This window comes from Phytophthora infestans, genomic scaffold (genome assembly GCF_000142945.1).
Source record: "Phytophthora infestans T30-4 supercont1.31 genomic scaffold, whole genome shotgun sequence".
NCBI classification, from domain to species: Eukaryota; Oomycota; class Peronosporomycetes; order Peronosporales; family Peronosporaceae; genus Phytophthora; species Phytophthora infestans.
The window spans coordinates 1341668-1364459 of record NW_003303728.1 but is presented as its reverse complement, the minus strand read 5'-3'; the positions used below and the strand labels follow the sequence as shown (position 1 = coordinate 1364459).

The following is a 22792-nucleotide window of genomic DNA, read 5'->3' as shown; positions in this document are numbered from 1 at the left end:
CTCGCGCGGAGTAATCATGCTAGTAAAAAGCTTACCTTTCACAGTAAATCGAGTGTTGTAAATGGTGTGATCGCTGTCCTCAATTAGTACGATTACGATCTCTGAGATGAGGGAGGTTGACATCTTGCAATTAGCGCGTCGTAAGCGTTGAAATTCCGTTAGCAGTTTGGGATAAAGCCACTGCCAATGATCACTGAGCTTTTGACCTCTCCCACTTAAAGCTTTTATCACGAACTGATGTCGAATTCGTTGACGTGCTGTTGCATATTTACGTTGTTGGGGGTCCTCGAGCTTTGCTATTGTCGTCTTGCGCTTATCCCACCAGTCGCGTGCCTTGTTCATGTTGATGATTCGGTCTGCCGAGCGGAAAAGGCTGGGAAAGAAATCGACAGTCCGGCCCATTAACCCTTTCCTTCCATGTATTGCGTGGTCGAGCTCCATACATTCGATGCAACGGACACGGTCGCGAATTGGCCCGACTTGCTGAAGGTTTCTCTTGGATTCGCTGGTCATCGTAAATTTGACACTGAACGCTGTTAGAGTTGCCGATGAATGGCTACAACGACGTTTGAACGAATAAAACTGGTACATGAGTAATTGTGGTGTAAGTACCGTATACTATCGACTACGTACGATGTACGACTATTTAGGTCGCATGACTAAATAGAGTGAACGGTGTATAGTCTTGTAGTCCGGAGACATGTGTTTTTTCAAAGTCTCGACAGAAATCTTTCACTGCTTAGCTAACATCTTCTGGTTGGTAGGACGGGAAACGTTGCTAGCATAAACCATCTTACCCGTTCTACCACGTACCTTGACACGGTAGCTGCTACCCCATTTGATAGCTTGGATATTTAATCTCTTTAATCCTCCTAAACCTCGATTTTTTTAATTAATCAGCCAAGTTCGGTTTTAGGGTTAAGTTCGTTGTTGCTTTAATTAAGTTTGGTTTTGGGTGCGGGAATGTGGGAGCGAATCTCTTATCGTCGTAGCTCTTCTGATAAGACAAACGTGCACCACGTGTGCGCTGGTAGTAGCGCTTCTGCGCTGCATTAATGCGCTCCTTGATAGCTTGCTATTGCTTAGGCGAGTATACCATCTTGTATATCACCATATTAACTTGATATTCATCGGGATCAATAAAAAACAATTTATCAAGTGGTCATTGTCTTATGGCTAATTTAGGCGGGGACTGCCTTCATGACGGGCATGACTTAGGCACTAGTCCTCTCCAAGCCAAAAGTGTGCAACAAACATTCAGTTGTCCCCACCGTCCACGTTCAGAGCTGCTACAAACTGACCCACATTCGCAGAAGCTCCAGGAGCTTTGCTGGCAGCACCAGTCGCCGTCGTCGTTAATTGCTTCCGATACGAAGTAGCAATTTTACTTGGAACCACGAATGTAAAGTAGAAGTGGTCCGTGTCCACGTCAGCTTTCTGTAACCATTTAAGAAGTTTGTTCAATGGCGCAGCTTTGATTCCATGGGCCGCGTTCAGGGTCATCTGTAACCCGTAACATTTGCTGTGTCCATCCCAGATGAATGCATCCAGCGCTCCAAACGATTTTGATGTTGGCCGGTAGTACGTCCAGCTCTTAGCTAGTTTTAGTTTGTCAAGAGCAGCAAAGCGTACTGTTTCCATCTCTTTCGGAATGGTCACAGCATCTAGAGTCGCTGAGCACAGCGAGCGGAAGTGTAGCGTTCTCTGCATGTGCACGCGAAACCACTTGTGGCAGAGCAGCTCGTACACCTTGCCGCGTATGACAGCCGTACTTCCCGAATCGTCAACATCGTGGACCACAGCGAACTCCGATACTCTAGCTAGGCTATCCCCGTGCACTTTGTCAATAACCGCCTCAGCGATGTGCATGGACACAAAATCCAAATAAAAGTTCGCAAGAAAATCAGCTTGGGTGGGAACCATTTCAAGGACGCAGTGACTATAGTCCTTTTCCCTCACAGCATCGTTTTTTCGGCAATAGGAGATAACGTCCAGTGCACTGAATGAGGCGATCGCTGACTTTATTTTAGCCTCAGTTCGACCCATTGCCTGCGAGAAGACGAAACGAGGAATTCCACCAAACCCATCGTACCGCGATAACAACTCGCCTTCAGCAAGTTTCAATTCAGCTGGAAGCAACGAGTTGTAATCTTCTAGCTCCTCCAAGGTCCACGTCGGCATGATAAACGTTAGCCCGTCCACTTTTGAGAAATTATCAATGCCGTCGACACCCGGAGAAGCAAACAAAATCGAAACTCCTCTCCAGCCTGTAAGTTCCGATGATGTTGCCTCGACAAGTCGAATCACATAGGGTTTGCCCTCGAGCGCACGAACATCTGTTTTGTTCAACTCGACAAATTCCGTGCTTGCTGCGTCGTATTTGAGATATTTCTTCTTATGGTTCACCACCAACTCGTACGGGGGGAGCCGCTTGACATCCTCTCGCTCACGTAGTATGAGTTGAAAGATGCAATACAGGAAGAACCGACTCTTCCCAATCCCCGGATTCCCCGTGACAACCACGTTGGAATCCTTGCCTGGTTTACCTTTTTCGTGTGGCTCGCTCGCACTAGTAGGAACGAACTCAAAGCAAGATTTCGCGTACTGCACCAACTGGGCAAAGATCACAACATACGCATCTCTCTCCAAGATCGTTTTGAATTCCGTATTTGGATGCTCCAGCAGCGAAGGGAAGTCTCACATATTGAAAAATCTCTTCTGCTTGTTCACGTCGTGTCCTACACCACCTCTAGGGTCGGGTAGTCCGCGGCTGTTTAGGGAGTACGGTCTCGAGTAGTGGCAGGAACGGTAGCACAAGATAACTTAATACACCAAAAAGCTTCGTGTTTGTTTCTCTCACTCAGCTTAGGCAAGAGGTAGTAAATGTAAGACTGAGACTAATGAACGAGGGCCTACCGCCAACTCGCTTTTCCTATACACGACACCGCTTAAGTATATCTTGATCCAAAAGAGTCCTTCTCCATGACATCCGTCCTCGTGCGGCGACAGGAAGGTCCGAGACGCGGTCCTCCTTGCGCATCCGGCCTTGTCCCCAGCCACGTAAGACGATAGGAGGGAACTCGCACACCGTTCCAGTACTCCACCGTAGCGTTCCAATACAATCACACCACAACTTCACCAGTCTCCTGTGCGAAGTGAGTGGGAGCTTGCGGGGTCAACGGGAACCAGCCTCCCGCCGTCGCAGCACGCTGACCTTCGCCGAGGTCCCTTGTCACAAAAGCCGGCCCGCCAGCGCCTGGCACGACGCCTACATTCCCGGGTACGGGACATACTCCCCGACTTGGAGTTTGCCGTCCTCGGCGAACGGATGGCCAACGCTGGCGGCGCAGGCGAGCCATTGTTTCGGGCGCACCCGAAAGGTCAATAGGACGTTCCGTGGATTGCTCGGTTCCATAGGAGTTACCCAGGAATGCTTCCGTAGTAGGGGCCTCTTCTTCCGCCGCTTGAAAGTCGCGTAACCCTTCGATACCATCCTTGTATCGCAAGCGTTTCAAGCAAAGCGCCTCGGCACGCCTACGCTTCGAAGCGTTCAGTTGGGTGTTAGCCAAAGCTTGACGGACCACACTCTGGGGAGCCATCGAAAGCAGCGGGTTATCCTCTTCACACAGACGCAGGGCGTGCGAAATCACACCGGTCACTGCGACGAAGAGAGGCCCCAGCAGGTCCCAGCGAGTCCATTCGTAACAGTAGTCGTACGTCACTAGCAGCATAAGTCCGATGGCAACACCGATAGGTCCTTGTAGGACGAACTCCACTAGGTCGTAGAGGTTAATAGGTACGAGCAGCAGCAACGACAGGCCCAGCAACGCGACCCAGCAGACGAACTCGCCAACGCCATAACAACGAAGTAGAGTAGCCCGGCTGGCTTCCCATGAAGCGTTCCAGTAACGCTTCGCAGAGTCCTTGGTGTCCACCAGCACGTTAGGTAGGTACTCGGCGAAGGTGACCTTGCATGCCATCCACCAACTACGGAGCATCCTCCCATAAGCACCGTATCTCGCATCCTCGTCCTGAAGGACCCAGGTAGGGGCGTTAAAGAAAACACTCCACGCCGCGAAAGCGTACACCGAACCGCGTAGCTGGCGGAATTCACGGTCTTGCAGAGTGTGTCGGTAAGAAGAGGCACACTCTCCACAGATTTCGAGGTTCATGGATAGAACGCGCCAAACCTGCGTCAGGAACACCCACCCGACGCTCCTAATGGGAGTCGTCAACACCCAGGCGACGATCACGCTGGTGTATACTGGCCATAGCTCCCACCGCGCGTATTCCAGGACGAGGCTTGCTTGAACCCCCATTCCTTGTGAAGACCTTTCACAAATGAGAAGAAGACACGTCCGACTCCGCCGTGTACCGTTCCTCCAACTGCGTGGGCATCGCCCATCAATCGTTCACAGTCGACACCTGGGAGAGGGTAGTCGATAACCAACGGCGAGGTTCTCGAGAAACGCCAGAGACGGCAACCAGTCTGTCAATTTTCCGCCTCATTCGGCAATTTGCCTCCCCGCGACGCAGACGCCAGCACCCGACGACCCGTCTCCCAGCACCAGCACCAGCACTATGGTCGGCTCCGGCGATAAGGATCGCTACAAGAAACTCCGTGAGGTCGTCGAGGAGGAGTCCTCCGACTCGTCCGAAAGAACGCCTCGGCCGCAGGACTCCGCCGCCGATGTCTGCTTCTGGCTGGCGATGCGCGACGTGCTCGCCATCAACGAAGGAGCTGTGGGGATGGGGATACTGGACGAGATAGCGGCGGCCATCATCCAGGGCAGCGGTAAGGCCAGCGAGGCCTTGACAGGTCCAGTTATGATCCTGCCTTCGCCCTCGCGACAGCACGCCCGCGGAAAACCACCACAGGATCACCGCTTCGCTAGCGTCCCGCTCCCTGCGCCACAGAAGGCTAGACCGGGCTCGGGAAAGAAGAAGACGCAGGGCTCTCAAGGCACGTCGTCGCAGGGGCGCAAGGACCGGTCTTCCCCTCCCTTCGACTTACCATTCGAACTCGCCGACAGGACTCCCCCGCGGGTGCGCCGCGATCTCGAAGAGATATATCAAGAGGCCGTTTTGCTCGGGCTGGAGCCGTTCATGATGGCTTTCCCGTGGAGAGGGTCCGTCCTCTGGTACAGTCCCTTCGATTTTCCCTTAGTGCACGTAGCGCATTGGCGCTTCTGGAACCGGAACCGCGCCCGCTTCTGGGACTGGCAGCTCAATGCGCCTCTCAAGAACTCCAGCGCTCGCCGTAAGGCTAAGATGTTGGCTCTCGTGGCCCGCGTGCGCTTCCTTAGTATCTGCATCGAAACGTGGGGTTACTACGGCTTTCTTGAACTGTTCGAGAGGTGCACGAGCCGGCGTCGTTTAATGTGGATGGGCGGGCAACCAGGCCGGAACACTCCCGATGCCAAGTCGTACCGGGGCCCCGTGATCGATAGTTTGACTCGCCTATATCAGCACGACCAAAAAGGTTACGTTCGACGCATCCGGGGCGCTCTGAAGCCTTTCGGCATCGACGAGGGCGGCTTTGCTACTATGACGGAGCTCTTACTCCACACGGGCGCCCTGGATCCGAACAGCGCGAAGGCAGACAGTCAGCTCTCGGATCGCGCCTTGGCTCGGGTACTTCACGACGGCAAGTCCAAGGCCAAGCACGCTTCTCATTGGGTTGGAGATCTCTCAGACGGGGTGTCGCACGCTCTTACTCACTGTCCACGTCTCAAGAAGTTGGAGGTCAAGATAGCCCGCCGAACTCCCGCGATGGGACGCTCAAGGCACCTAGGATCGCTCCCTTTGATTCCTCTCAAGCTGATCAGGACGGGTACGCACCGCTCGAGCGTACCCAAACGGAAACCTCCACCGCGTCTTGGGCAGGGGTCGAAGGAAAGAAGACGCCGAATCGGAAGGACGAAGAGTCCGAGAACGAGGACGACGGACCCGACGGAGTTGACGGCAAAGACGCACGGGGCTACGAACCCTGTTCGGACGAGAGTGGGGCCGGTGGCAAGCGTCCCGTTAAGCGTCTGCACTTGTCATGTTCTCCTCCTAAGTCGAAGAAGTCGGGCCAAGCGTTCCACGTCACGCTCTCGTTCACCACGGCGTTCGTACAAGCGGAAGAGTCGCTCGCGGTCGCGCGAGCGTTCACTTACGCCCGAGCGACCTCCTTCCCCCAAGCGCGCAAGCGGCAAGCGCAAGGCTAGCATCTCGTATTCGAAGCGATCGCGTTCGCCTACTCCTGTAAAGAAGAAGTCCCGACGCGCACTGTCGCCCAAGCGTTCTCGCCATCCGTCACAGTCTCGGTCACGATCGGCGTCTCCGGAGAAGAAGAAGTCGAGGCGCACGCTTTCTCCTAAGCGACCGGCGCCGCAGTCCAAGTCTTCGACCAAGCGGGATTCGGCGCAGGCCATTCGACAGTGTTCGGCTTCTAAGTCTCCTCCTTCAAAGGAAAAGGGGGCGGCGGAGACTGCTCCTTCGAAGCGCTCCAAGTCACGATCGCGTTCGGCCTCGCCTGCCAAGAAGACTCGACGCGCGCATTCGCCCAAGCGTTCGGCATCGCCGGCGGGGTCGTCGTCCAAGAGGGGAACTTCGCGAGTCTCGCGTCGGCGTTCGTCTCCGAAGCGTTCCCCACACCGTTCGCTCTCTCCGCCTCCTGAGACGAAGAAGCCCGAAGAGTCGCCAGACAAGCAAGCAGCGGAAACTCCGTCGGCCACCAAGAAGAAGCCCAAGGATTCCGAGGAGCGTGCCGAGTCGCATTCACCTTCGCCTAAGAAGGCTACGGTGTCTTCGGACCGTTCGTCGTCCAAGTCGCTACCATCGAAGAAGTCAGCGTAGTCACGCTGTCCAGCGTTCCTTTCCCACGCCCGTAGTGATCCAGACCGTCCCAATTAGAAGCGGGTAGGAGAAGTAGTGTCGTTTCATAACTAATTTTTCGTTTTGTTTTTCTTTCAACAAGCCCCTTGTAGAGTTCATCTCGCGTCCGATGACTTGTTGGTCTCTCTTCGTAATGCATGAGGCTTGAAACCGTTTCGTAATATCCAGAAATATGCAAAATAAAAGTAGGGAGTGTTTCACTGCACACTCCCCCTCAAGACTGACTTTAGAGTCCACCGTGACTCGAAAGGCCAATCTCACTCCAATACTCTTTAGAAGAGTAGTTCATCTTCGTCCACAGCGGCGTTAGCTTCTTCCAGGCGCGCGCTGCGGCGAAGTTCCGGAAGCCCAGCCTCCTTCCTTCTCGTATCTTCGAACGCTTTAATCAGAGTGGCGTAAGTAGGCAGTAGAGTATTTCTTGGTCTCCATAAAGTCTCGTAAGTCGCCAATAACACTAGGAACTGTTCCTCCCGATTCTTCTTGCGTCTCGCAACGATGTCTATCACAGGGCAAGGCACACCTGTCAAAGCCGTCTCCTCACCACCAATGAGCAGTCTTTCCACGTAACTAGTGGAAGGGAGATCACCTTCGGTCAAAGGACCGTCGTCATCCAAGCTGGGGTTGGTCAGTACTCCCTCCGGCACTTCAGACGGGAACGGTCTACTCTAGCGTCCACGGAAACGCTTCAAGCGGTTGACATTGATGGTCACCACTCGGTTCGGATGGGTAGGAATGGCTATACGATAAGCGTTTTCACCCACTGTTCCCACCACACGATAGGGACCATGCCACGAGAAGGCTAGCTTCTTGGTCGTTCGTTCGCCACGTCGAGCCCTGAAATACTGGTACACCCACACCGGGTCGCCTTCTGCGAACTTCACTGACACTTGACTGCCCAAACGTTGTACGTGCCGACCTTGAGCTTTCAGAAGTTGGCGTTCTACCATGCGTCTAGTGTCACGGAAAGACAAGAACAGTTTCCGACGATAGCTAGCGACCTCGTTGCTCTTCCACTCGTTGTTTGTATTGAGGAACGCTAGATCCAGAGGCAATTTTTGGGTCTCTACCATAGAGACTGAAGAAGGGCGAATCCCTCAACGCCTCATGATAGGAAGTACGGTAAGCAAAAAGTACCCGCGGCAAGTACAAATCCCAGTCGGTCTGCGACTCGTTGACGTACATTCGTAACATTCCCAAGAGCGTACCATTAAAACGCTCTACCAGTCCTTGCGTCTGAGGATGATAGGCAGCGCCAAACAGCTTCTTGATTCCGAGAGTCTCGTAGAAAGAGCGAGCCTTTCCCGAGATGAAGTTGGAACCTTGGTCACTGAGCAGCCGCTCAGGAACACCATGGCGGGAGATCACTTCGTTCACCATCACTTCCACGAACGTCACCGTATCAAGCCGAGCCACCGGGAACGCCTCCACCCACCTAGTGAAGTAGTCCGCGAAGACCAGAATGAACTTGTTACCTCTAGGAGTAGCCATCAAGGGGCCTACAGCATCAACGACCAACAAGGAGAACGGTCCGGATAACTCTTGCACAGGCATCTTCTGCATGAGACCATTCTTCCACGGTCTATAACCTTTACCACTTCCACAGACAGTACACTCCCGAACGTACTCAGCTACATCCTTCTTCCAACCGTGCCAATAGGCATGCTTACGGACTCGATCCATCGTCTTGGTAACTCCCACGTGTGCCGATAACACATCCTTATGACAGTGGTGAAGAACGGTTGAGATGAACGGTAGCGGAATCACGGGCAGTTCGAGGTTGGACGCGGGTCCAGCTCGAGCCTTCAGGGGTACTCGACGCATCAAAACACCGTTCTTCACAGTGTAGTTAGGAGCCATCAGTAAGACCTTCGTCCGTAGCTGGGGATCCAAGGCGAGAGCTCCGTCGTTCAGGAACGCGATCATCGCCTGAATCCAAGGCGTTCTCTTCTGCTCTTCTAAGAATCGAGTCTGCTGGAGTCCGAAAACATCGACCGGGGACACCAAGAGCTGTTCCTCGGGCTCGTCTTCCTCCGCAGGCGCGACAGGGTCAGCACTCGCAGCGTTCTCGGTACCGGACTCTACCACGACGGGGTCTACACCGGGAGTCGAAGACTCCCCGACTTCGGCTGAATCCGGCTGAGCGTCGTTCGCTTCGTTAAGCAGATCCGACATCGAGATAGCACTGATCGTTTGAGAGTGAAGCCGAGATAGACCGTCCACGTGACCCATGGACGTCCCAGGTTTGTGGAACACCTTGAAACGCAGTTGAGACAGCTCCATCGCCCACCTTGCCAGTTTAGCGTTACTAGTACGGTTAGTCTCGTTGAAAACCCAGGTCAACGCCTTGTGATCGGTATACAGGTCGAATTCGCACCGGTCCAAATAGCAGCGGAACTTTCGAGAGGCCCAGACAATTCCCCAGCATTCAATCTCCGAGGTGCCGTCCTCCTTGCGAATCCAGTTCTTCTCGGATCCTACTAGCAACTTAGAAGCGTACGCCACCACTCGCTCTCGCCCATCGACAGTCTGCATCAAGCACGCTCCAACTGCTAGCTTCGAGGAGTCCACATACAGCTGGAAGCGTTTCGAGAAGTCAGGATACACTAGGATAGGAGGTTCCACCAGTTTGCGTTTCAGTTGTAGGAATGCTGATTCACAGTCTTCGGTCCAGACGAATTGAGCTCCCTTCATCTTCAAGCGTTCGATCGGAGCCGAAATCGCAGCGTACCCAGCAATGTAGCGTCTGAAGTAGCTCGTCAGGCCCAGGAACGCTCGAACCGTATGCAGATCGTGAGGTCTCTGGACGTGCATCACTGATTTCACCTTTTCAGGGTTAAGCAGTATGCCCGAAGGAGTGACGATGTGTCCCAGGAACGCCACTTGGTCCCGGGCCCACTTGCACTTCTTCATCTTGAGCTTGAATCCAGCGGATCGGAAACGTTCCAGTACTTGCTTTAGCCGTACTAAGTGAGTAGGGAAGTCTTCGCTGAAGACCACACAGTCATCGAGGTACACCAGACATGTTCTCCACTTGAGATCCACCAGAACCGTCTCCATCAGGCGCTCGAAGGCCGGAACAGCATTGCACAGTCCGAAGGGCATCACCAGCCATTCGAACAGACCGTACTTACAAGTGAAAGCTGTTTTCTCCACACTATCAGCAGCCATAGGGACGTTCCAATATCCAGAGGCAATATCCATAGTTGAGAACAGTTTGGCGTTCCCTAAAACGTCCAGGATATCGTCTATAAGGGGCATGGGGTAACAGTCCTTGATGGTGACAGCGTTCAACCTTCGGTAGTCAATACAGAACCGTATCCCTCCGTCAGGCTTGCGGATCATCAGAACTGGGCTGGCCCACGGACTGGTAGACGGTCGTATGAGGTTCTGACTCAAGTATACTTGGATCTCAGATTCCATGACGTCGCCCTCGGCCTTGGACACTCGGTAAGGAGGTTGTTTAATCGGCGCGTGGTCGCCCGTGTCGATCGAGAATTTCAGCAAATCAGTACGGCCAGGACGCATAGAGGTCTCAACGAACATGTCCTTGAACGGTTGAAAAACTTCGCGGAACAGTTCTTATGTTCGTCTCCGAGCTTAGAGCTCTCCAAGTCGACTTCCAACTTTTCCGCGGGGCCACGGTCCTGGTCAGGCGGAGGCGTTTCGGTGTTCTCAGACCTCGCGTCCGCGGTACCTTTGACAGAGAGGATCCAGTCAGCAGGCTCTCTGGGGATAGCGTACGAGGGTGGCTGCGGTAGCTGAGGGATCGACTTCGCCAGACTGTTCGAACCGCGCTTGATAGTCGAAGTTCCCAGCGAGAAGGCCGACTTCGGGACTACCGTTAAAGAGGCCAACAGCGTTCCCCTTTTAATAACCACGTCTTCCTCCGTAGGGTTGCACACTTCTAGAATCACTCGACCCTTGCAGACTGTACACAGTGAGCGAGCGATCTTGACAGTATTATCCAGAGTCGCGAGACCCTCGACGAGAACGGTCGTACCGTCTTCGACCTCACCCTGGACGTCAGCGACTACAAGAGCTTGCGCTCCACGGTAGACACGAACATTAGAAGTGATTCGAGACAAGTAGCATTCTTCGACGCGAGGAGAACCGATCGGGAACACATCTCCAGTGTCTTTCAGCGTCACAGTGTTAGCGTCCAGATCTACCACGGCTCGGAATTCCCGTAGAGCGTTAGTCCCTAGGATAGCATCCACGTGTAGAGTATCGACGACTGCGAACGGAATTCTTCTCTCGACGGACCCTAGCGTCACCGGCAGGTCAATGACACCTCTGATGGAAATAACGGATCCGGACACTCCCTTCAGGCTTCCAACATAGGGCATCCTTGGAGCGTGACTTAGGCCTAGGCGAGCTAATACGCGGCTGTGCACCAGACACGCTACTTCTCCCGAGTCGATTAGTAGTTCCGCAGGAGTGTCTTCTATGAAACCCCACGATAACGCTTCTACTCCGCCAACAGATCCAATCACACGCTTGCCGTTCGGGACCACAAAGTCGTCATCTTCGGTCGAGGTGTCCGCCATAGAGTCAGGCACTTCTCGGAGACCAGGATTTCTCTTCGGAGCGGGTCGGTCGGCCACAACGCTCACGTAACCGTACAAACCATTTTCCGAGTCTCCCGACGAGCAGCGTGACCCAATAGCTTCGGAGCGTCGGCTGAAAAGAGATGAACAGTCAAAACAAACCCGTTTCGCGAGGGGTGTCTTCTCAGGGTCAGGTTCTTTCGGACGACATTTGCGGCAAGTGGACCTCCGCTCTATGATCTTCAGGCGCTGTTTGTCTCCTTCCTTCCGATATAGCTCCATGATTCTCCGCACCAGCAGATTCTCCAGCTCGACTGCAGACGGATCAAGGAAACGCTTGAGAGTGTCCCGAGTCCCGGTCTCAAGGTCCTGCTTCCATACAGGAACGCTTCCCTCTTCCATCAGTTTCTCGGTCCTCAACTCTTCAGCAGGGCAACCGGGGCACAGCGATCCTTTCTGAATTTCTTCGGTCTTCACGAAATAATAAACAGTCTGCCAGATTAGAGCACGCCACCGCTCAGGCACTATTCCGTCAGAGATGAGAGCATCGTGTTCCTCCGCGGAAGCACCAGAGGGGTTACCCGGTTGTCGGTTGAAGTCTAAGGCGATATTGGTCTCGATCACGGTAAGGTCCACGACTTCCGGTTCCTCTGCAGGGGTTGATCCACTCGATTCAGGAAAGTGAACGGTTTCCACCTTAATCTCCTTGAGGGGACACACTTTGGGATCGGTTCCTCCTCCCTCGTCTCGGCCATCCGAGTCGGTCGTCATTACGGGATCGACAGTGGTTTCCACCTTAATCTCATTGAGGGGAAACACTTGGGGATAGGTTCCTCCACCCTCGTCTCGACCATCCGAGGCGGTCGCCACTACGGAACCGACGTGATCCGGGGGTTCTTCCTTGAAATTACGGTTGGCACGCTTGGCCGCGCCCGTCGAGGTCAGCGTCTTGCGATACCACTCCAGCCAGTAATCAGGGGTAGACAACCGTCCGGGTGAAGACTCACGAGTCTGTTCCAGTTTCTCCTCAGGAACGCCAAGAAGTGTACTGAGCTCGGCTAGGGACAGTTCCCTAGACCGTTCAGCGTTCTCCGCTTGTCTACGTTTCAGCTCGACCTCGTCCAGGGGAAACAGTCTATCTTCGGGCTCTTCGTCGTATTCCTCCTTCTCTTCAGCTGCTCAAATGTCCTTTCCTTCTTGTAGGGCATCCAGTTCCTCCTTCGAGAACACTCGCGCGTACGAAGGCATTATCTCGGGTTCTTCGGCAGCGGTTACGATCTCTTTAACGTCTCTCTCCGGGCTAGTGTTCTCTTCCAGGCTAGTCTCCGAGTCCGTTCTTTCTAGTTCAACGCTACCGTCTGGAATGCCTTCCTCAGCGACTATAGGCTCTTCCGGTTGGGTTTGAACGAACACTTCTCTCTTTTCTTGACTGTGTCCGCTCCGACCTAGGTGACTCCTCGGGTCGTTAATGATGTTAGCGAGCTTACTCACACTCGACTCCACATTCTCGTAGTTATCCTTCAATATTGGGGCTCCTCGTTCCACTGCGTTCTCAGGTTGTAGTTTTATCTCTCGCAGGTAACACGGTTCCTCAGTTATTGTTTTCTCGTTGCGTCGGCCACTCATCTCGTTACTGTTACTGTCTTCTTCTTCGGCACTCTCTTGCACTGCACTTTCTCGTTCCACACTCCACTCTTGGCTTGCTCCGGGGACCATCGACGCAGCGTCTCGTACGGGCTCGAGGGCTCCAAAGGTCATAGGTATTCCTTGCTCTACCTTTCCAGTTACACACTCGCTTTTTTCAGGCGATTCACACTTATCCAACACGGTGGGTTTCACTCCACCCAGCATAGGACGCACTTCATACCTTGCGGCCGACTCCTCCAAGGAGTTCAAAGTGTTCCTACTTGTGTCGTTCCATTGACAAGAGGAAGGAGCGACACTCCCTTCCCCTCCCTCTCGCCCCCATCACTGCTGTCGGGGCGCTTGTCCTTGGACTGGTGTAGACACTTGAGGAGCAGCCGTTCCAAGCGTCTTCAGAGACGCCTTCAAAGGACAGTCCGAAAGCAAGTGACCAGGTTCGTCACACAAGAAACACTTACGACCGTTCCTCGGCGGGTTGTTCCGATAACCGTTCGTAGGAGGATGTTCACACTCGACGCCGATATGACCCGCAGCCTTACAGTTGGTGCAAGTCGCCCTACCTCGGCGACAGCTGAGCCGGTTACATCCAAGAACGTGACACCTACCACACACAATCTGACCGTCTTGAGTGTACAAGTCCGGGCCATGATGAACGCCACGGAACGGGGGAGTAGGGGTGGTCGCGGCCGGTTGAGCCTGAGGTATCGGAACACTCTGAGCAGCAGGAGAGTAAGCAGCAGCCACATTCATGGCAGGAGCCGGGTAAGCAGCAGCCAGAGGACGTTCCAGCAACTGTTGCTGCTGTTGCTGTTGTTGCACTAGCAAATTCTGGGTCTGTTGCATCATGTTCATCATCCGTTCCAAAGCAGAGTTCTCGGTGTGAATCGTCGAAGTGTTCTCGAACTCATCGTCGTGGTCAGAAGGGAGATGCATGTTCTTGAACAGTAACTGCGTTACAGCACCACGGATAGAGTCAATCATACTCCCGTCGAGAGCGGCTCTCCACTGCTTGTTTCGTAGTCCCGTTAGGAAGTACGGGTAGCGTATTTGCTCGTCGTAACACTGAGCGTCGTCACACAAGCCCGAGATCATGTCGCCCCACACTTCGGCGGACATTCCTCGAGGACGCTTAGTGTTCTGGAGCTTCTCGATCAGCTGCAACGGGGTCTGGCAGATAAACTGGTTATGGAACCGGGTCCGGAGAGTATCAAAAGAGTTGATACGAGAGTACGTCCACCAATCCTCACCAGTTTTGCCCTTCAGGCACTCGCGGAAAGCACTGAGACGAATGGATTCCTCCAGACCCACTGTAGCACGCTCAAAAGAGTCCCAGAATGTCTTCGCCTTCTCGACCGACGCTCCATCAGAGTAGAACGGCTGAATCATGCGGATAGCGTTCCGGATGTTAGTAGGCATCCCGAAAGGCACCACTGCAGCCGACGGCGCGGGATGACTGTACCCAGAGGCGTAGTTACTGCCATAACTTCCGTTAGGGCCGCTCCAAGGAGCTCCTCCAAGGTTAGCCGACGAGTAACCAGGCACAGCGGTCCCGTATCCTCCAGACGGACCAACTCCAGCAGCAGAGGGTTGAACAGTCGGACCGAACCCACTCGTCGTCGGGGAAGTGTTTACCGGGCCTGGACCTTGGTTAGGCTGAACAGTCGCGAAAGAGACGGCAGGCGCCCCTCGTGCTGGAACTCCTGGAGACACTTGGGACGCTTGAGTTACCACCGGGGAAAAACCCACGCCTACTCCTCTGCTAGGAGCCTGGGCGTTCCAGCTAGCAGCTCCCGGCCCACTCACCCACAAACTTGGGGCGACGGTCACGGGAGTGCTTCTCTGCGTCGCGTCCGACGTGAGGAAGGGATCAGCTCCTAGTCCCACTGTCATCGGACTCTGGATAGTGTACCCTTGATAGGACGGTATCGCCATCCGGACTCTCGCGGGGGAAGGGATCACTTGCCCGCCGTTCGGGGGCACATTTCCCGTGTTTCCAGTGTTCCAAGGCTGCGAGGGCTGCTGCAAAGCACCAGGGAGGCTCGCCGCCACCTCAGGAGGCGCCATAGATTGGAGCCATCTACACGCGTTAAGCCAGCCTTCAGTCGAGTCGGTAGATCCGGGTGGGAACGCCACGAACGTGTCAGGGTTCGAGTCTTGAGGCACCGCGGGAACGCTCGTCGAGGTGTCTCTCGGGACCGAGCTTTCTTCAATCCTTCCAGTACCCGCATCTGGGCCACTCTGACCACGTACTCGGACACCGGCACGCTGTACCATAGAGTGCACGGCCCCAATACCTTCAGTAGTAGTCAAACTCGGTCGGGAGGGATCAGTTAGGATCTCCTGCGGTCCAGCGACCGTTTCTTCGTCTCCAGACTCGTCGTAGACGTCTTCGTAAGGGCCTTGCGCGGAAGACATCTCAGCCCCAATGTTTCTCCGTCGAAGTAGTAGTAGTACACGCTCTTCTGCGAGTCTTCACTCAAACGAGACCTTCTCCAGCAAGCAGACTACCCTGCTTCTCCACCAAGTGTCCTACCCCACCTCTAGGGTCGGGTAGTCCGCGGCTGTTTAGGGAGTACGGTCTCGAGTAGTGGCAGGAACGGTAGCACAAGATAACTTAATACACCAAAAAGCTTCTTGTTTGTTTCTCTCACTCAGCTTAGGCAAGAGGTAGTAAATGTAGGACTGAGACTAATGAACGAGGGCCTACCGCCAACTCGCTTTCCTATACACGACACCGCTTAAGTATATCTTGATCCAAAAGAGTCCTTCTCCATGACATCCGTCCTCGTGCGGCGACAGGAAGGTCCGAGACGCGGTCCTCCTTGCGCATCCGACCTTGTCCCCAGCCACGTAAGACGATAGGAGGGAACTCGCACACCGTTCCAGTACTCCACCGTAGCGTTCCAATACAATCACACCATAACTTCACCAGTCTCCTGTGCGAAGTGAGTGGGAGCTTGCGGGGTCAACGGGAACCAGCCTCCCGCCGTCGCAGCACGCTGACCTTCGCCGAGGTCCCCTGTCACAAAAGCCGGCCCGCCAGCGTCTGGCACGACGCCTACATTCCCGGGTACGGGACAGTCGTCGCCCACTCTGCGCTTCTTCAGCGGGTGGAAGAACTCGGCAAACCACCCATTCGACGGATGGCGTTTCCCTCCCTCCGGAACCACCACCAGCACGTGAACAGGTGTGTTCAACGACTTGGCATCCTCTAACGTGGGTACGAACTTGACGTCCTTCTCCGATAAGCCAACCAAGTTCAGCGGCGCCCCCGCAGCGCCCAATAGCTCCAAATCACTCGTGTCACTTACACCGCCCTTTACGTCGTTCTCCGTTAGCCACACACCAGCGCCTTTCTTCTTCTTCGCCAGGAAGAGCTGCAGGTTCTTGGCGTCGCATGTGATCGTCGATGCGTTCTTCTCCTTGATCGCGTCCTTCAAGTGCCCCACAGACTTGTTCTCGTCAATGTCCACAGGGAACGCGCTCCCAGCCACACCAACGACGACACAGTACAAAGTAACCATAGTTCCTCGAGCCGCTGATTCTGGAATGAGCACGTGGGAAAAGAAGGTGAGCCTCACCTCACCGTGAGGGGGTGGATAATTTTGCACCTGTTCTCTGGATTTTTATTTATCTGGATTTTATCCAGAGTCCCGAGATAATCCAGCGATTTCGTTTACCCTGTCATAACAGTTTCGAATCGTTTGAGTGCCCATCTCCTTTTCACAAAATTTTTATTGTAGGCTGACCCATTCACCAAAGATGAAGACAAAATATTAATACCTTGCTAAACTTGTATGATGATACTTTATTGTAACCTGGCCACGAAATATTTATTCAAGCTGCCCTGATTGGGCAATATTTGTCGACCTACTGGATCCGTCGCACAATAACACCGTTCCTCGCCCAAACATTTATGTCGAGCACGAAGCATCGACTGGACGTGAGGTAAACATTTATGTCGAGCACGAAGCGCACCGATTGGATGCAAGCAACCAGGCAAACTGCGTCGATGATTAAATATTTACATCTAACTTCGTATATATTGTCAATCGGGCACAGCAACTAAGTAAGAGCTCTGCTGTAACGGGGTACGTAGCCCTAAGTGTACCCTGGTTACATGAAGTGTGACACCTCACGCTTCAGGAGTATGACACGTCATACTCCCGGATATTTGGTACAAGGTACCAAGGTCGTTCAAAGCCAACCATTGGTTAAATGACATTGCATTTCTATAGGTAACTAATAGTTTGTATTAAACCCAAACTTAACCTACCTATAAATATACTCAGTTTACAATCTACCTTAATTAGGTCACTTCGCTCTCTTTAATCAAAGAGGGGACCTGTGAACGGGCAATTGGAATGAGAACAATTTAAATCCCCAAACGAGGATCAATTGGAGGGCAAGTCTGGTGCCAGCAGCCGCGGTAATTCCAGCTCCAATAGCGTATATTAAAGTTGTTGCAGTTAAAAAGCTCGTAGTTGGATTTCTGTTTTGGATGTCCGGTCCGCTCTGCCGTTCACTGAGAGTTTGTATACTCTTGGAAGATAACTTCCTCTAGCGCAAGGTGCTGTGTGACCCCGTCACACTTGGTAGCACTAGTAGTCAATCCACGCCACCGCGGGTAGACTACCTGAACCTCTCCGAAGTTCGTTGCCGTGGATAGGAGCGACTTCTCCCATATGAACGACTCTCAGTTCGAGTCGGTTCGGAAGATGGCAGGCATCTTCGGGAGGGGCCCTGCAGAGCCTGGTGATATTAACACCGGCTGAGCTGCTCGAGCGCGTCAATGCATTCGACGCGTACGAGCAGGGCCTCATCGCGCATGTGCGGGAGAACCTGCAGGCTCCGGCGGCGGAAGCAACTCCGCCTCACCCGAAGCCAATACGGCTGAAGGTTAAGCCGTATGAAGGAAAGGAAGGCGATAACCTTCACTTCTGGGTCCGAGAAGTAGAGCTCGCGATGGACGTGGCTCTGATCTCGACCGAGCAACTGCGTGTTGCTTTTGCACTCTCAAACCTTAGCGGCCGTGCTAAGAGTTGGGTGTACACACGGGAAGCTACATCCCCTGGATGTTTCACATCCTGGGCTCAGCTGTGCGAACAGCTCCGAGCCGCGTTCCTCCCGGCGAACTACGAGTAATGCCAGCGTTCGCGCTTCCTCGCGTGTATACAAGGAATGCGCGAACTGCACGAGTATGTGCAAGAGATACGGGAGCTCACGGCGTCCCTAGTGGGAAACCCACTCAACAAACACATCAAGATGACTGTGTTCATGGACGGCCTTCGAGTGGGCCCCGCACGCACTCAGCTGTTCCGGGTGCAGTCAAGCACCCTTGAAGAGGCGATCCAAGTGGCTCTTCAAGAAGAGTACAGCCATCGCCAGGCGCGTACGCCGGCCTCAGCATGGCCTGGGAGTTCCTTGTCGGCCCCCGGTCGAGCAAGCCCAAACGGACCAGTTCCCATGGAACTCGGGTCCGCCGAACAGCGTGACATCCACTGCTTCGGCTGTGGGAAGATGGGCCACTTCAAGCGCGACTGTCCCGCGGAAAGACTCCGCAGACGGTCCTTCTCCAAGCCCGTCCTCAAGGGTCGCTGGCAGAAGCCAGGATCCCGGGGACAGGGGAACGCCGGGAGCCAGTAGGGGCGGGGCGCCCTACTGGGGAAGAACTAAGCCTTCGTGATGGGTGCGATGGTGGTGCGTACCACGAAGACTTAGCTCCTGAGAGGCTTCGCACTCTCGAATCGGCGAAGAGCAGCGGCGGGCTGCTCGTAGTACACGGATGTGTACGGGGATACGATCATCCCATTAGAATCTTGATCGATTCTGGGGCGTCGAAGAATTTTGCACGCCGCCAGACGGTTGCTCGTAATAGCAACAAGCTGTCGGATGCTTTGAGAGAAAGCAAGGGCAACGGGACGGTGTCAGTACGACTGGCCGACGGGAAGGTCGTCACTGTCCCCAACGTCCAAGTGGATCTGGCCGTCAAGTCTGAAGACCTTGACAGCCTCGAACAGTTCACTGTTCTCGACATGGATCCATATGATATGATCCTGGGCATGGCCTGGCGTGAGGAGCACGAGCCGTGGATCGACTGGCGAGGTAAGGCAATCGGTGCCAGCCGCCCTGCGCAGTCCGACAGAGCATTGCTGAGTCATGTTCCTACCTCTGTCAGGACCCGGGCGCCCGCGAGGGCTGCCAGGGTACCAAAGCATCCGGCAGATGCTTGGGAGTCGTCGACGTATATGACGACTCCAAGGATGTTTTGATGGTGGCCGCGCCCAGAAGAGGCGCCGGCCAAGTGGGTAACTTAGGTCCACAGGCGGGTAACTTAGCTCCGCAGACAGCTTCAGCTGTCATGAACACTGAGAACAGCGTGTTCAGGGTGGGTAACGGAGTTCCACTCACGGTCGCCCAGACCTTAACTGAAGAGGAAGGCGTTGAACACGCTTCCTGTGTGGATAACACAGTGCCACACGCGGTCGCCCAGACCTTAACTGAAGAGGAAGGCGTTGAACACGCTTCCTGTGTGGGTACAACAGTACCACACGAGGCCACGAGTGCCTCGGATGTCGTAGCGACGACATCCCTAGACGTGGGCAGCAAAGCTCCCCGTCACAGACGCCGTCGGCAAAGATGCCGCCGCCGCCTCAAGTCGGATCCGAGCTTCGTTCCGATCGACGTCGCTTCAAGCGACTCGGAGTCCTGGGCCCGGGCTCCTCCGACAAGGCCGGTGGAAGAGTGTTATCACATCTTCGATGGCGAGACTGGTTTACCCGTCAAGACATCTGGTGTCCACTTGAAACCGTTGCCAGAGGTTGCAGAGATACTGAACTTCGAGGAAATGACTGCTGAGTCTTTCCTGACCAACCTCAAGGCTGGAGAGATTGCTGAGATGGTGCTCAAAAGATCTGCGACCACTCGGGAGGAGCTGAACGCCTCCTCTGTCTTGGACGAGAGCTTCCTGGAAGACATGAACAAGCAGCGTCAGGCGCGCTTGGGTTCTGAGATTCTCAAGAACCCCAAGGATCCGGTGTATCCTTTGGTGACGGAGTATGCGGACGTGGTGAACAAACACCCACCGACCCAACTCCCACCGGATCGAGGCGTACGGCACGAGATTGATCTCGGGCCCGGCACAAAGTATTGTGTCACGAGGCAATGGCCTCTCCCGCGCGAGCAGTGTGTCATTGATGCCTTCTTCGCCGCGAAAGCGAAGGCAGGCATGGTGCGGAAGGCGAAGTCCCCGCACTCGACGCCGACTTTCTGCGTTCGTAAGCCGAACGGAAAGTGGCGTCTGGTTCACGCTTATAACAAGCTGAATAACGCGACGGTGCCGGCCCACACACCAATCCCACGAAAGGATGTGTTGTTTAACAACATGGCCGGAAGCGTACAGTACAATGCGCTGTATTTGGTAGGCGGATACTACCAGATCCTGATGCGAGAGGGCGACATCCCGTTCACCGCGGTGAGTACTCCAAGCGGCATGCTTTGGGAGTGGCTCATTATACCGCAGAGCTTGTTTAGCGCCCCGGCGACATTCAATCGGCTGGTGACGCAATTGTTCAGGCCACTGCGCGCCTTCGTACAGACGTACTTCGACGACATCTTCGTACATAGCCGTGCCGAGGGAGGCAAGACGGCCATGGAGGTGCATCTGGGACACCTCCGTCGAGTGTTGGACGTGATGCGAGCGAACAAGCTCTACGCCAACATCGACAAGTGCGTCCTCGCGTCACCAGGAGATTAAGGTTCTCGGTTGCTTCGTAAGCAACGTGGGCGTTCGGGCTGCCCCGGACAAGGTCAAGGTCATAGCTGTCTGGCCAACGCCCCGATCCCAGAAGGATCTTCAAAAGTGGTTGGGCTTGGCCAACTACCTTCACAAGTACAGACGCAGGGTACGCGGGCTTCGCTAAGCCCTTGTCGAGCCTCCTTCAGAAGGACGTCGACTGGCTCTGGGAGCAGGAGCACCTGAATGCCTTTGACAGCATCAAGGCCAGTCTCCAAGAGGCCCCTGTACTGGCCCTGCCGGACGAGACGAAGCCGTTTAGCGTCGTCTGCGATGCCTCCGATTACGCAATCGGATGTGCATTGCTACAAGCCGACACGGCTGGACACGACCGAGTCATCTCGTTCCAGTCCAGGCAGCTTAAAGCCGCCGAAGGGAACTACCCTGTCCACGACAAGGAGCTCCTGGCAATGAAATATACCCTTGTGAAGTTTCGTGTTCACCTTCTCGGCTCTAGGCCCTTTGTGATCTACACAGACCACGCGTCCTTGAGGACGGCGACTAACTCGCCTCACCTCTCCCAAAGAATGGCGAGGTGGCTGTCCTTCTTCGCGGAGTACAACTTTCGCGTCGGGCACAAGCCGGGCAAGCTCAGCGTGCTTGCAGACGCCCTCTCTCGGCGTCCCGACTATGAGTTGGTCCACATCACGCGGGTGACAACGGATCTATATGATCGGATACGCATGGCGTATCGGGACGATGAGGCTGTCGCGCCTATCGTCAAGTTTCTTAAGGCCGGAACGAGCGCGAAGTCCGACTGGCTCTCGTCGCGACAGCGCTCACGACCGATATGAGTTGACGGAGGGTCTCCTCTATTATCGGGTGGAGCCCACTGATCCTCCACGGTTGGTCGTACCCAACGACGAGGATCTAAAGCTCGACATCCTCGCGGAGGCACATGACGCGCCCTCCAGCGGCCACTTGGGCCGGGAGAAGACCTTTCTGTCAGTCTTTCAGTCCTTTTGGTGGACCCGGGGTCGCCCGGTACGTAAAGACATGCGAAACATGTCAGCGGGTCAAACCCGCAGGGCACTCTTCGGCTCCACTACAGAGCCTGCCCGTACCGGCTGATTGTTGGAAGTCGATGAGTCTTGACTTCATCTTTGGGCTTCCCGCCGACGGACACGGCAACACCGGAATTTAGGTGTTCGTGTGTCGGCTGAGCAAGATGGTACATCTTGCTCCAGTTCCCGTCACTGTTACGGGCGAACAAACCGCAAGGTTGTTCGTCGATGGCGTGTTCCGCTATCACGGTCTCCCAGAGACGATTGTCTCGGACCGAGACCCGCGGTTCACTGCTGCTCCCTTTACTGGGAACTCGTCTGCAGATGTCCACTGCGGACCATCCGCAGACAGACGGCCAGACAGAGCGCGTCAATCGAGTGCTCGAGGACACGCTGCGCAGTGTGTGTGCGCGGCAGCACCACGTACGTGGTCGACGCAGCTTCCAGTTGTTGAGTTTGCGCTCAACAACGAGATGCACGCGTCCACGGGGTTCACGCCGTTCTACTTGAACGGCTTCCGCCACCACAGAGTGCTTCTCACTCTTCGAGGAGACACCGACTCCTCTATTCTAAGTGGGGGAGAGGCTCGGAAAGATCTTTCCTCCCAGGTCTCGGATGTGAGACCAGTTTCGCTGCGGAGACAGGTGGAATCCGTTATGGGCACCAAACTGAACATTGTCAGCAGGGTCCGCGATGTCATGGCAGCGGCCCAAGATAAACAAAAGGCGTACTCAGACAAACAAGGAAGAGGAAACTTTAGTATAATTGAGGTTGGGGACTTAGTGTTGCTAGACACGAGAACCTACCTCTTGACACTGTCAGCTCTGTCGGCAGTAACAAACTGAAGCACCGCTTCATCAGACCTTTTGCAGTCCTGGCCAGACATGGTGCGTCGTACACCATCGACCCTCCAAAGTCAA

The 22792-nt window shown here is 54.6% G+C and overlaps 1 non-coding gene and 1 pseudogene across 1 annotated transcript; one reads left to right on the top strand and one right to left on the bottom strand.

The window, feature by feature from the left end:
- Positions 1-1260: 1260 nt before the first annotated feature.
- Positions 1261-16607, bottom strand: PITG_12627 (annotated as a pseudogene; the record flags this gene model as incomplete).
- An 818-nt stretch (positions 16608-17425) lies between these two features.
- On the top strand, positions 17426-17589 carry PITG_33042 (the record flags this gene model as incomplete). The annotated part of the gene is made up of 1 exon (XR_009934436.1): positions 17426-17589. It is a non-coding gene; the product is annotated as an 18S ribosomal RNA (ribosomal RNA).
- Between the last annotated feature and the right edge of the window lie 5203 nt (positions 17590-22792).